The sequence below is a fragment of the Eupeodes corollae genome, chromosome 3 (genome assembly GCF_945859685.1).
Source record: "Eupeodes corollae chromosome 3, idEupCoro1.1, whole genome shotgun sequence".
In the NCBI taxonomy this organism is placed as follows: domain Eukaryota; kingdom Metazoa; phylum Arthropoda; class Insecta; order Diptera; family Syrphidae; genus Eupeodes; species Eupeodes corollae.
This window is the reverse complement of record NC_079149.1, coordinates 52,979,757-52,995,686: the sequence shown is the minus strand read 5'-3', so window position 1 is coordinate 52,995,686 and position 15,930 is coordinate 52,979,757. Positions and strand designations below refer to the sequence as shown.

Genomic DNA, 15,930 nt, shown 5'->3' with positions numbered 1-15,930 from the left:
GGAAATTGAAGTCGGCATAAAGGTTGGGATCATCGGGATCCTCGGAATGAGAACTTCCTCACCTTTGAATTTTCCTATCATTATCGTAGCGTAAATTACATTGTTCATCAATTTACTAACCACCAAACGCGTACCGTTGCACAGTTTTGGTTGGTTTATGTTTCGAAGCATGATTACTACGGAGCCAACCTTTAGGCGTAAATTTTGCGGTGGTAAGCCAGGCACGTCCAAAGAGTTTAAAAATTCAATTGGATAGTTGGTGGCTTCATCTTTATTTGTGACGCAGTCAATAGATTTGAATGAATGCATTGTTCCAATGATCTTATTTTGAATTATGTAGTTCAGGTCATCTACATCTTTATTCTTAGCCGCTAAAATTGCTCGCTCACTCAACCATTCACTATTTTTGTAGTTAGAAATAATATTTGGAAATACATTGTTGATAAGTTCGTGTTTTCGAAACGCTGCTGGATTCAAATCACCTAAATATCTTGTTCTGCGTCGCAAATTATCTATTTGTTGCCTTCTGTTGTTCGCTCGACGATTCTGCATTTCCAACCGAGCTGTTTCACGGGCTGCTTCACTTTGCTCTCGTGATTGAGAAGCACGAAGTCGAGTCATACTATCGCGGCGCTGTTCACGTGCAATTTCTTGTTCTTCTTCAGTCCTTTCATTTGCAGTATTTTGTATTCTTCTTGCATTACGGCTTTGTCGGGAAAGATTCGATCGTCTTGGTCGCGGCATTATTAATTAAACTTCACTTCACTTTTAATTAAACTTTACTTCACTTCAATCCACTTCTTAATTATTTATTTAATAGAAATAGTTTTAATATTGATTTCTTAAAAATATCAAATTGCCATCCATACGTCATTACATAGCTGTCATTTTACGTCAATTACATAGCTGTCATTTGCGTTTTGTTATCCCAAGTCTGATTCTTTTTTGTTATACCACGTTTTATAGTGACTGACGTTTCATGTCAAGTCACACGGGGACGCTGTCGAACGGGATAAAAAGTATCCTATGTCCGTCTCCTGGCTCTAAGCTACCTCCCTACCAATTTTCAGCCAAATCTGTTCTGACGTTCTTGAGTTATAAGTGGTGTAACTAACACGACTTTCTTTTATATATATAGATTTTTATATAAAAATCCAACATTCCGTTTTTTTTATAAAAAATAAAATCTACAAAAAATAGTACGCAAATTTGGTATAAATTGATACGAGTACATATAGACAAACTTTTAAGCAAGACAAATCGACAGACGGGATGCGAAGTTATCAGTGTGGGTCACATCCCAGCCTCTTTTTAAATTTTGGTTCTGATCTATGATATTTTAGAGCCAAATTATAGGACTACTCCATAGTAAGTATCCGCCATATTTAAAGGTCGTAGTTGTGAAATGAAAGTTAAGCTCTGTCTTTGAGGGACTTCCAATTTATTAACGAGATCCTATTCATTTAAATAAAGTAAGGAAAATATTTTTAAAATAAAAAATTAAAAAAAAAATAAAATCCCAAATTGAGTATGATTGAAAAATCACAACGCCTTCATTGCTCGTAGCTGTATATTATATTCTAATAAAATCAAAAAATTATCAATTCTGGGATACATTTTGTAGCTTTGGATTTCAAAGATCCCATTTAATCCAAGACCAAAACCTTTTTTGTTTTCAGCGACTACAAATCCGTACTAGTGCCTAACCTCCTACTGAATGACAAAATCCAGCTCTCAAAGAGTAAATTCTCTCAACCAAAAGGTGTTTTATCTGATTTTTCAATATTCTCTATCGTTCTCATTCCCATATAGGTACATTTTCTAATACAAATTCCTCTCTAAAAACTCTCTTTTCACACGTTAACTTCATCTAAAACGCCCCAACCATAGTCATAGGTAAATTTTAACGAAAAAGATCGGAACAAACAAAACCAAAGCTTAAACAAAAAAGATACAAGAAAACCGTCTGGTCGGATCGTCAGTCATGAGTCAAGTCGTTGTAGGTTAGGTATAGTCGTATAGCTATCACAGCAAAAGACAGAAGCAGTGAGTTGTAGAAGCAAGAAAACAATAGCCACAGGTTTTGTTAAGGCTCTACTCCAGTCACCATCACCAGTTACAAGTCGTGTTTACGACTTTCATCAGTCGTTTGCTAGACACACGAGTTGAAGGTTCGCTTAACGGTTAAACTTCAGTGTTCCTTTTGCTGAATTAACGGTCGATTATTATCGCTCGAATTTACACAGGGTATATCTTCATCAGTTTGGAGTTTTGAAATCAATCCAAGGATTAAGTGCGATTCGTTGAATAAAATTCAAAAAAGTGACAAAAGTCACTTCAAATTGACAAGTGAAAAAATAAATATCTAAATACTTGTGTGTTGTTCGAAAAAAAGAAGATATTGTGTAAAAAACAGAGCGTGCGAATTGAGCGCAGTGCAATATCGTATTACGCGATCGCCTACGCCCGGCTTTGGATTTGTATTTGTAAATATTTTGTTGCAGTAACAACAACACCTAACATCAACACCCCACTGTGTGCGGTGGTATCTAATTCAATTCACCTGGGGCACCAGGCACCACAGAGGTACCTAGTGTAGTTGTTCCAGCACCTCGCACCTCTGCGTCTTCCCAACCGTTCGATCGGAACGACAACGAACATACCGCAAATATTTTTGGTTTTCTCCATCCCGCATTCGTGTGATTATTTACGATCATTTATTTTGTATTCATTTTATTTGTTTTTATTTCATTCGTTCAATCTCGGGATTGGATTTCAAATCCATGTGATTAAATATTCAAAAAAATAGACAAAGGCGGGAGAGAGAGCTACGAGCGACGAGCAACGATCAACGCAACGAACGAGGAAGTTCGAAGGAGTACCTGTTTTTCTATTTGCTAGCTGTCAGGCACAAATTGTCATAATTATTTTTGACCTTAAGCTCTATCTAAATGTAAGTGTACCTATCTTTAATTATTATTTAGAATGTAACTTTAAAGATGTTTGTTATATTTTATTGTTTTTTCTTCAACCGGAGGTAAGCACGTTATTTAAAAAAAGAAAAACATTCGTTGGTGCTGTCGTGTCAGTTTGAAAATTGACGTTTGAAGATTGTTTACACTTGCCTTTAGTTTTTTTTCAAGTTTCTTTGGATCTTTCATTTTCGGCATCTGGGGTAGTGTGGGTAGCATGATTTTGACTACCAACCATCAATAGTAGTTATTTATGAATGGTCGTGTTAGAGCATGTAGAAAGCTATTAAATGATAAACTTTGAATTGTGGACGTCAATGAACCTGTAGTCGACGACGACCCACGTGACGTAAGCAAATTATTAAAAAAATAAATCGATCTCGAAAAGTTCCACTCTTTCTAATGACATCCGGTAGACGTCTAATTATATTCAAAGAAGGTTTTTCTATTGTTTCAAGGTTTCCATTAAATTGTTTACCTTAATATTAATTGCTTTTGATAAAATCTTTTCTTTTTGTTGACAGAATTTTACTTTTTGAAAGTGTTAAGAATACGGCTAGACAGGTACCTATAATACCTATGCAATGACTTTTCTATTCACATGTGATTTAAATTTTTTGAAATTCAATAATCAGACAAGGTCATCAGTTTGCAATGATGTTTTCTTGCTAATTTGAGCTCACATAAGGTTTTTATTAGATCATTAAATAAACATTAGTGTACAAAAGAGAAAAATTGTGCAATGTTTGGTGTGTAAAAGATACAAAGTGCAATTAAGATAGGTTAAAATAAGCCAAAGTGCACACATTTAGATGCTTGTAATTACACAGCACTAACTATTACAACTTTTGTGATTTTGTGCTCAATTGTCATTTTGTGTTCTTTTTTGAGTCAAAAAAGTTAATTCTATTGAAACAAAAGATTTTTTATTTAATGATTTTCACACGTTAATGTTACGAGTCATTCGAAAAAATTTTAAATGTACAAAACCACATTTGTACGAGAGTAGAATAGAATTAAAAGCTGCACTAAGACTAAGTAGATTTTTGTGAGATAATATTGCACATATTTTTTTTACGCAAAACTTAAAAAATATATCGAAAGAACGAAAAATTCAAATAAAATTACAATGTATAAAACAAAAACAGAAAAATTTTTAACTGATTTTTAAAAAATGTTTTAATGAACGATGCAGCTTCCTCTTTATCCTCAATTGAGAATTAAATTTGAATATTTAGGGTTGGATATCATGCATGGCATAAAAAGAATACGTTCACAGTTTTTTCAAAGTGAAATGGCTGTGTTCTAAGTAAGATGATTTATTCTTACATCTTTGACGTTTCATTGAAAGAAAATAAAAAATATCGCCAAACTAAATATTTCACCATCATTTCCGAATAAAATATCGAGCGGTTTCGATAAGTGCCTTATGATGCTTCCAGGCCAACACTGCGTGACACCTGTTTTTTCATGGCCCTGTGTTACTATTAGGTCAAATGATTAAGTTCTCTACTATAACAAAGTGGAATCAAGGTCAGCTTTTTGGTCTTTGAATTGTGTTAAAAAGGATTCTTGAAAACATTGCCTTGACCTAAATTCTCTTAAGATTTAAGAAAACTCCTTGCATATTTTTCTTGTCTTAGTAAGTTCCAAATTTTAGAAAAGCAATTTTTGTCATACAAAAGTAGTAAGTTTATTAAGCATATGCATATGAAGATAACCACTAATTTCTACAGCTTTCAAAAACGTACATAATATGATATTTGTTGCTTTTATTTATGTACATATATCTTTTGAAATATCACCGCTTTATTGCAAGAAATTTAAAAGTAATAACAATTAAACAAAAAATTGCAATCTTTTTTCTGTCTAAGGAAACGTCAAACTTTAACCCAGTTAAAAATCTGTATACGCCTGTTTCTGTCACGTACTAAAAAGATATTTGCCAAATGAAGAATTCAAAAAGTGAATGATGATTGTTTTCAATCAAGTCAGTTTTAATAGTTGTTGATGGCATTTTCATTCCACAGCCTTCAATGGAATTGTATTTAAGACTTGAATGAATTAAAAACTATAAATGTGTTCAGAAATTCGTCATATACGCTTTTTTTTTATATTTAATGTCTTCGATTTTATAAAATGGCTTTAGTATTATTCTTTTTTAACTATGCTCAGCATGTTAAATCGTAATAAAAAAAATGGTTGTTGACATAATTAAGTCATTGATCGGTTGTTACCCTTTCTGCCGTGATAAAAAGCTGGTCTATTTTCAAACCTAACTCACTAATCCGGGCCATGAACTCGCCCTTAACTTTAAGAAAATCTATGTTTTAAATGAAGCTATAACTTGTTGTGTTTGGGAAAAGTTCTCCTCTAAGGCTTGTTTATCAAAATTACAAAGAAAACATCGCGTTTTATTACCACAATTATCCATCCAATCCAGATCAGATCAGATTAAGAAAATAAAACAGCTCGGATCATCACATCTAAATTATATTATTTGACGTTTAGAGCAAAGTTGCCATTCGATCGTTTTTGTTCAAAAACGAATGTTTTGTTCAGATTTTTGAGGAAAAATGTAACCTTTAATCCCAAAAATAGACCCAAGCATAAAACGGGATTTCCCTTTCTTGTTGTAACGCAAATAAATAGATGAGCTTTTCTGGATTTCGTCTAATGTTGACAACATGTTGATTATGTTGCTGATTGAAGTTTTTTAAACAGAGAACCAATGGTATTTTGACAACTAGGGGTTCCCAAGAAAACCTAGACTAACCCTGGCTAAGATTTATTAACGAGACTTGATAGGTTATGCAAACTTAGAAGTCTGTTAAATTTGAAACGAGTTTTTGATGAGTTCCTCTCAGTTTACCGGAAAAATTAAAGAACGAAAATCGTAATTTACCTTTTCAAAAATTCTAAAAATAATGTTATTGTATATACAAATTTAATAAAAGTACCTAGTTCAAAATGATTGCATATTATAATAAATCGGACTTCTGCAATGTTGCTCAATTAACTTGCAACAGTATTTTATAATTAACCAAACTAAGATACCAATCAAAAACAAGCGCGAAATATTTTTTTCTTTTAATTAAATATGCTAAATTCTCATAAAGTTATATTAAAAAAAAAAGAAACAATCATTAGCTATAATAAACCTACCTATCCCACCAACCAGGCGTAATGATCAATTATGTATAATTTTTTTAGTTGGTTGTTGTTGGTATTATTTTACTCCACCATTCATGTAAAATTTGCATTTAATTGCAACATTCAGTTGCATGCCAAATTACCATCCAGGAGAGTATTCAAAACAAAACACTCATATATGAAGCACTTTTTCCATATGAACACAAAATGTGCTATCCATGTTGTGTTTTTTGAGTCAGATTGCTGCGTCTCATGCTATGACGTAAGACTGCATGGAATGTTTCGCTATTATTTTTGTGCAATTTGCAATAAATTTTAAAATGGAATTCACCATGGAAAAGACTTTGACTAAGAGGAAGACCAACAAAATAGACATACACATCAGACACATCCAGAGAGAATGAACATTCAAAACCGAAGAAAAAGCCAAAACCAACATCTTGCTTGGTGGTTTGGATTCGGTTTGGTTTGGTGTAGCCCCATCTCCATAAAGAAAAAGCCCATGTGCACCACACTTTAGCCGCATATTATAATATGCTTTCGGAGCTTGTGTTTATCTTTTAAAATCTAAGACTGACTGAAGGTGTTCACTAGACCGCAGATGCCAGGTTTAACCACCAAAATTATGTATAGAAATAAGTACATATCCATATTTACGTGTAGGTAACTGCACTTCTACACTAATTTTAAAAACTGGCGAAGATATTTATGCACTTTTTGAAGTACAAACTTAAGTGAACAAATATTTTCTTTTTCCCGCTACATTGTCCGGCACGTTTAGTAAGACAATTACCTTTAGTTCTAATTGAGTTATAAAATAGTTGAGAAGTGAACCCTTTTGTTTTATTCGGATATGTCAATAAAACTGTCAAAAACTGGTTTTGACAATGTTGGTTGGAATAATGTTGGTTGGGTATCAAAGGGAACACTCACTAAGCTAGTAGCTACGTAGTCAAGTAATTCTGATTTCCCCTCCAACGCGAGTAGTGTAAAAATTTCGGCTACAAAGTTAGTGGAGAATGATTTTGACGTTTCACAATCAGCTGCTGGGTAAAGACACAAAAATTCGGAGAGAAACAAATCGTTCAGTATTAAACTACAAACATAAATCATTCAAATTTATACTTTATTTAAAGAAACAAAAGATAAGTTAAAGTTATCAAATCAAAAATATTTCTTATTTTAAATATGTCAAATATGTCAGTTTCGGACTGACTAAGTTGGTAGTGCAATTTTGCATTCACAAAGCTAGTTAAATTTTGACTACTAGATTTATGAATGCGCCCAATTTAGCAGACTGCGCTTGCAGTTACAATGGCTGCTATTTTGGATCCGCTGTTCTGTTACACGTAAGAAGTAAAACACTAATAAAATGGTATCCGGATATCCTATCTACCTGAGATTGAACAAAACCAAATCTATCTGAGATTGGATCTTGTAGTTTCAGTATGACAGTTCAGCCATCTTTAAAAAAAGAATGCATCTTGATTTGATTTAAAAATCGAAATTAAAATGTAATTAATATATTTCAAGCAACATCTCTGTCATAACATAAGTTATGGAAGAGATGTTGCCTAGAGTTGGAGACTGCGGGTATTTGCTTAATTTCGTTCGAATTGCAACATATTGGAACCACTTTTCTTAAAAGTCGTGAACTTTAATTACCGGCGAGCCGGCCGTGCACGAAAAACGGTACGATACCTTTAATTACTACGAACCCTGGAAAAAAGATAAATTCGGATCATCAGGAATAATTGTACTTGCAGTAGTAATATTTTCGATTTAACTGAATGCACCCGTTCTATTAACATTTCTTGACAATTTTACCTATTGCCTACATAGTAATGCGTGAAAATTGTCTACATTAGAATTACCAATTTAAATAATTTTGACGTTTTGATCGATTTTTAAGCGATCCACTATCATAAAAGTCGAACATTCAACTAGTATAATGACACTTCAAATGACATCAGAGTTTGACAGGTGTCAAAATGCTAGCACTAAAAGCTTGAAACCATGAAATAAATTAAGCGAGATTTATATATAAATACTTTTTTTTTGACGAGGAAATTGAACCCCTATTAATTGCAATGTTCTTTTTTAAAATACGATATACGTTTCGTTTCCTTCATTTTAATGAGAAAGAGAGTGCCAAAAAATAAATGCCACTGATTTGACGTTTATATTCGTCTGCTTGTTAATTTTCCTAATTTTAGAATGAAAGCATTTAAAATCTTAACAAAACAACTATGTACAGTGTCAGCAAAACTCAGCGAATAATTTCGCGAACCTGTCAATCTGACATAAGCACATGAGGTAATATGTCTTTAATGTTATGTTATGAATATTGTATTTAACTATTTATCTATTAAAAACATACAAATATCAATCTCCATCACGTTCCATAATACTTGTGCCGAAAATAATGCTACGTGTTCTGAAAATATAATTATTTTATTAGACATAAAATGTATTGCTTCATAGGAATTTGAAAAGGTTTCTTGCAAAATTTACGTAATTTATAATTATATCGAAATTTCGATTTCACTTAAATGAAACACCCGCAATGAATTGTCAATCTAAATTTGGCAGCGGCTTAAGCTTCGAATCAACTGCAGATGTCGCTTATTTATGTTAAAAACTAATTAAATGATACAAGGTGACGATTAATAAATTGAAATAAATATTTGTTTATGGATTCAGTACATTGGAAATTCATAAATATATTATATAAAACTCAAAAAAAAAAAAAAAAAAATTCCTTATATCCGGAGATTATTGCACTTATCCATATTGCTCATCATTTCTGTCAATGTTGTTAACCTTTAGCAGGCTAAAAGAGAAACAAAACAAACTTGAATATCTTATTCAAGGTTTAATAAATTATTATTATTCAAATTAAAATCTAATGAACCTGGAATTATTTTATTAAACTAACACGGTTGTAGGTAAAGTTGGTGGAAGTGAGATTTGAGATACCTTTTACTAACAAGTTGCCCCCCAGCAAAATATTATTCGTTTTTAATAGTAAATGCCACACAAAGTCTGGTATTTTATTAAATGGTATTTAAATCCCGATAGCGTTGCTTTATAGTATTTAAAAAACAATCAATTTGTCAAAATGGTCATGAGAGATAAGTTTTCCGGAAATTGTATGGTTTTTGTATGAACAATAAACATTTTTACGGTAGAAACCCACTTTAAAAATTTTACTATAATCATTATTTTATTTGATTGCGTAGGTTTTTGACATTAAGAAAATAAATGCATGTAAAGTGACAGTTCCATGACATATTAACATCACTTTGTTATTTATAAATTATCTACTCCAACATTTCGTTTTATTAACATAATCAAAAATCAAAAGATATTTCCAACCAAATCAAAAATGTAGCACCTATGTTCTTGTGTAAACAACAAAAAACTTCATAATGGGTCATGAAGCTTAAGGAACCTGTTACACTGTTACCTGTCAAATTAACACAATCTATCTAATTGGTATTTTCTCAATCAATTCATCAATATCTAAACAGAAATTGAAAATGAAGAAATTTCTGAAATACCTTTTCGAGTCCCTTTTGATTATCTATGAATACACGATGGCACAATCGATCAACTTGGCACATTAACGCACAAATAATATCATGAGTTGCAAACGCACTGAACATAACTGCGCTAACTTACTTTATGCAAACTTTCACTAATGGGTAAACATGCCAGCTTCAGCTTTTTGGTACCAGTCCAGTCTGTGGTGTGCTAACGCAATTTGAATTGGACGCACCTAACTATGTGTATGTTTTTTTATTTTTTTATAATAACAACTTTCCAATATTTTTTCTCTGATTTTTCTTTTCTTTCGTTTTCTTCTACATACTTATAATTTATTTATGTGTGATTTTTGATTAAACAAAAAAGTAAAAAATAAGAAACAAACAACAACTACCGGAATCTTTGCTTAAAGGTATAAATGCGGTATAAAAACTTTAGCAAAATGACAGTTAATAATAATGTAGTCTTGCTCTTAGATACATATGTATGTACATATATCTAATTGAAATAAGCTGTCATTTATGTTTTTATTTTTTAAACAAAAAAAAGATATTAAATCTACTAATGACTTAAAAACTAAAGCTGAGTGCTTTATTTGGACATCATGAATATAGTATGCACTTGACATGAGTATCAAATGAATGTTAGCATTAGCAGTCACACTTCAGTCAGCCCTCGTCAATGTGTCAAAATGTTGAAATCACATAAGGTACACATTGATTGCGATAATGTTTTTTTTTCACTATAAATTTTCTCCTTGATTTATTTCAAAGTTGAATTAGTTCGAAATAGAAAAAAATAGTGTTTATTCACCTTCACACGTAATTTAATTTGACGGTTAGCTAATAACAGTAGCTATCATCGTGTAGAAGTCGATAGCGAACTATGAATTGACATAAAATAGTTGCGTGTTATATGAGTATTTGTCTTAGGGTGTTTTCATAAACGTCAAAAATCTGCGGCAGTAAAATCACCTGTCCAGAACGCGCCGCTGTCTTCCGCAATTTGATACGTCAAACAGACACGGGCAGCTTTTGGCGTTCCATTGATCCAGTTCAAAAAGCAAAGGCAATTTTTTTTTGCTTTTGTATTAACTGTGACAACAAATAAATCAGAAAAACGAAACCAAACAATTCCAGAGTTCTTTTTAAACAGCAAAAATAAATAATTTAAGTTTTTGGTGAATAGTGAGCACCGACGATAAAGCCCTTTTTCTGCATTCCTTGTTGTTTCTTTGTTTTTTAAAGTTTGACAGATGCGTTTTTTGCAAAAATCTTCAACTTCAATTTGACTGTCATTTGTGACCACTGGACTTGTTTGCGTTCTGTTTGAAAAACAACGTATAATTCAATAGAAGACAGGGAACGCGACCGCCGGGCGAAATTGTATCCCATACCGTCAGAATGCGTTCTGTTTGACCAGGCCTTAAATGAATTCGGCAGAATGTGTGCAGGATTTCTTAGTTTCTTCAAATACAGTGCATGCTATAAGGTTAAAACTTCAGGGCTAACTTGCAGTCCTTTTTAAGTTCAGATCTGGAGCTTTTTTTCGTAACATTGGCTGCGTTCAATATCGAGTTGGATTAAGGCTGTCATGAATATGTATATTTTAAGATACCTTATTGAAAGAGTTGAAAACCTAAATTGAGTTAGCTGTTCAAAAATAAAAACAACTTCCAGTTGTTCAAAAATCGGACAAAAATTTTGATTTCGAGGTCCTAATTAATGGAAAGCTGAATTTTCAGATAATTTTGATAATTCATTGGATTTTTAGTAAAAATCATACGAATTTACAATTTTCGAGTTGCTTAAATTCAACCATATTTTGAATCAGCTGTACTGTCAATTACCCACATACCCATTTTGGATCAGCTGTTATTTTCCATGTAATTCACTAAAAAGGCCGATCCATAGAATCCGTCATTTGCAATTGATTTGTTGGCATTGATTGTATACATTGAGTTGTTTTGACAATGCGAATAGAAGACAATATACGGTCTGTTCAAATTCTTGAACCCAATGCGTAGTAAGGAATTTCCAATCTTGGGTCTTAGGACAGTCAAAATAATTTACAAAACAAAGAAAACAATGAGTAACTCATTTTCGTATTTTGTTGCAGTTATCGTTTTGTTTAATTTAGTTTGATTTTAATTCGACGATGAAATACGAAAAACACAAGAAAATAAGACTGGTGGTCAAACCTCATCAGAACAGAACTAGTTCAGAGCTCAGCGATGCGTCATGTTATTGAACGTGCCTATTATAGACAACTAATGTCAACGGACCTCCCGGAGAGAAAAGTTAAAAGCTCAGCTACTTCTTGCGTTGCGTCCGGTAAATGCAGTACTTATAGGCCACATTTACCAAACTATGTAATTAATCGAGCTGTCAGTTGTACACTGTGCTGCAGAGCATGTGACGGACTTTTTGGGTCGGCACCTTTTAAAAAATGTCTCCGGATACCCTTTCAGTCTGATATTGAACGCATCCATTTAATATTTGTGTATTGCATATTTTGACAGCATAAACCGTTAAAATAACGGTAAAAGAAGGTGAGACAAGAAACATTTCGACGATGTTCAAGCGACGTAAATGATTTTATGAAGGTAATATCACCAATCATTCTAAATGCTCTACGTTCAATACTATCCAAGAGGCTTAAGTAAGTTGCAGAAGCACCGCCCAGATATGGGAGTTATACTCAAGCTTTGGAATACATATATAAGTCTTGTAGATAACAGCCAGATCAGAGGGGGAGACAAATTTTTGGCATCGCCTTCGAAAAGCCAAACACCTTGCTGCATTTTTGGCGACATCGCGTATGTGATCGTTCCACAAAAGGTGGTTGGTGATACACTTACTGAGAATATCGAGATGTTCAGTCTCCTCGATGCAAGTGCCATCTATGGATAATGGAAAGGGGGGTATATCTCGCTTTAACGGTACAAGACAGCATTAAATTTCAAGCGGTTTTTTATTCCCCATTGTACAATGATGTTTAGGTCGGAATTTAATGAGCTTATCATATTTTGTTGTTGCAGTTCCACATCCGAAGAAGCGGGATGTGAATCTGAAAACGAATAAGAAAAGCTAAGAGTACTACCGTCATCGAAAAAATGTTTTGAATTAGAAGTTGAAGACAGGAGATCATTAATAAAAATGAGAAAGAGTGTTGGAGATAGAGCAAAGCCCTGGGGCACACCAGCATTTATTTTGTGGTTTTTAGACTTGATTCAAAAGATTATTGAACTACCAATTTGTGAGGCATAGTCCCACTATTTAAGCAGTTATAATGTTTGAAGCTAACGTATTTGACATTTGACAAGCAAAAACTCGTTGATATTTTTTAAAATTCACTTCAAAAATGATTAACAGTTTTACAATAAGAGTTTATTTACGGTGTTATTTCTCTATGACGTAATTTTATTAAAGTCTCTTTAATTTGAAGCCACATGAAAAATAACATCTATGCCAATATTTCTAAAATCCTTTCAGGATCCTAGATATGAAATTCGTGTAGTTAACGAAGGCATACAGCTGCAAAAGTGTAATTCAAACATTTCTTATAGTCCAAGAGCCCAGGGCCGCCAGATGTTACTTACCGGGACGCCGGCCAAAGCGAGATTTTAAAAATGTCTGGGGGATATTTGGCTGCTACAATTTGTCTGGCTGTTTGTAAAGTGTGTTGAAATAGTTTCCAAAATATCATGTATAAAAATAAAGACTCAGACTCTAAGAAAACTGACCTAATTTTTTCGCAAACTTTAAAGTGTCTGACAGAAATTACCGCCGACGAAAACTGTCTGGCAATATTGATTTTAAATTTTTATTGAAATTGTATAAAATATATACAATCACTCAGACTTTTAAGAAAAGTAAGAGATTTTTAACTTCCCATAGGAAGTTATTGTAATGGGTCCGTACGTTCACGACGTTTTTTTCGTCGTCCATTGCTCAAGAACCAGAAGAGATATCGATTTCAAATTATTTTTGTTATACAGATAATAAGGCAGAAAGATTCAGAAAGGGCTCTCAAGAAAATTGCGTGGTTATTTTTTTTACCATAGCGGTTTGAAAAAAAGGTGAAAATTTTGGTTAACCCTAAATATCTTACGAACCAAAAACATAATATATTGTAACATGATACCAAACAAATATTATTTTTGAAAAAAAAATTCCATTTAACTGTTTTTTTTTTCTATAAATCAAAAAAACTGAAGAAAAATCGAATTGACAGTTTTTTTTAAATAAAAATCTAAAAATAACATTACTCAAAGTTGGTAAAAATTAAATATTGATTAAATATTGATTTTTAAAAACTTGAAATTTAGGCTTCAAACTTATTTTATCTTATAAGAAATATTGTTCTCAACATTTTGAAAAATGTTGAGAAAAATCGAATTGACTGTTTTTTACAAACAATAAAAACATACAAAAAAAATTAATAAAAGTTGGTAAAAATTGATTTTCGACTCAAATATCTTTTCAAAACTGTGAGGTATTGGCTTTAATTTACTTTTATCTTTCAAAAAATATTGTTGTCAACATTCAGTAAAATTTTTAAAAAAATTGAATTGACAGTTTTTGTACCAAAAATTAAAAACCGAAAAAAAATTTACAAAAGTTGGTAAAAAATGATTTTCGAGTCAAATATCTTTTCAAAAATTTGAAATATTGGCTTCAAACTAATTTTATTTTATAAGAAATATTGTTTTCAACATTCTAAAAATGTTGAGAAAAATCAAATTGAGAGTTTTTTTACAAAAAATAAAAACCTAAAAAAAACATTACTCAAAGTTGGTAAAAATTGAATATCGATACAAATATCTTTTCAAAAACTTAAAATTTAGGCTTCAAACTTATTTAACCTTATAAAAAATATTGTTTTCAACATTCTAAAAATGTTGAGAAAAATCGAATTGATAGTTTTTTTTTACAAAAAATAAAAACCTAAAAATAAATGTATAAAAGTTGGCAAAAATTGATTTTCGACTCAAATATCTTTTCAAAAATTTGAAGTATTGGCTTCAAACTAATTTTATCTTATAAGAAATATTGTTTTCAACATTCGATAAAATTGTGAAAAAAATCGAATTGACAGTTTTTTTACAAAAAATAAAACTCTAAAAAAAAACATTACTCAAAGTTGGTAAAAATTGAATATCGATTCAAATATCTTTTCAAAAACTTAAAATTTAGGCTTCAAACTTATTTTACCTTATAAAAAATATTGTTTTCAACATTCTGAATAATTTTGAGAAAAATCGAATTGACAGTTTTTTTTACAAAAAATAAAAACCTAAAAAAATGTATAAAAGTTGGCAAAAATTGATTTTCGACTCAAATATTTTTTCAAAAATTTGAAGTATTGGCTTCACACTAATTTTATCTTATAAGAAATATTGTTTTCAACATTCTAAAAATGTTGAAAAAATCGAATTGACAGTTTTTTTTTACAAAAAATAAAAACCTAAAGAGAATGTATAAAAGTTGGCAAAAATTGATTTTCGACTTAAATATCTTTTCAAAAATTTGAGATAATAGCTTCTTATTAATTTTATCTTATAAGAAATATTGTTTTCAACATGAGGACAAATTTTGAGAAAAATCGAATTGACAGTTTTTTTTACAAAAAATAAAAACCTAAAAAAAACATTACTCAAAATTGGTAAAAATTGAATATCGATTCATATATCTTTTCAAAAACTTAAAATTTAGGCTTCAAACTAATTTTATCTTATAAGAAATATTGTTTTCAACATTCGATAAATTGTGAAAAAAAAATCGAATTGACAGTTTTTTTTACAAAAAATAAAAACTTAAAAAAAAAATTAATAAAAGTTGGTAAAAATTGATTTTCGACTCAAATATCTTTTCAAAAATTTGAAATATTGGCTTCAAACTTATTTTATTTTATAAGAAATGTTGTTTTCAACATTCTAAAATATGTTGAGAAAAATCAAATTGACAGTTTTTTTACAAAAAATAAAAACCTAAAAAAAACATTACTCAAAGTTGGTAAAAATTGAATATCGATTCAAATATCTTTTTAAAAACTTAAAATTTAGGCTTCAAACTTATTTAACCTTATAAAAAATATTGTTTTCAACATTCTGAATAATTTTGAGAAAAATCGAATTGACAGCTTTTTTTACAAAAAATAAAAAAATAAAAAAAAACATTACTCAAAGTTGGTAAAAATTGAATATCGATTCAAATATCTTTTCAAAAACTTAAAATTTAGGCTTCAAACTTAT

The 15,930-nt window shown here is 31.1% G+C and overlaps 1 protein-coding gene across 6 annotated transcripts in view; it reads left to right on the top strand.

The window, feature by feature from the left end:
• The first annotated feature begins 2,048 nt into the window (after positions 1 to 2,048).
• The window catches only part of LOC129951878 (uncharacterized), a 137,932-nt gene continuing 124,050 nt past the window's right edge, over positions 2,049 to 15,930 (top strand). For 4 of the 6 annotated variants that reach the window (XM_056064229.1, XM_056064231.1, XM_056064230.1 and 1 more), the window contains exon 1: positions 2,054 to 2,953. The gene's annotated coding sequence lies outside the window, so the exon portion shown is untranslated. Of the gene's footprint in view, positions 2,954 to 15,930 lie in introns of all 6 variants that reach the window. The other 2 variants (XR_008782248.1, XM_056064232.1) reach the window with 2 other exon arrangements.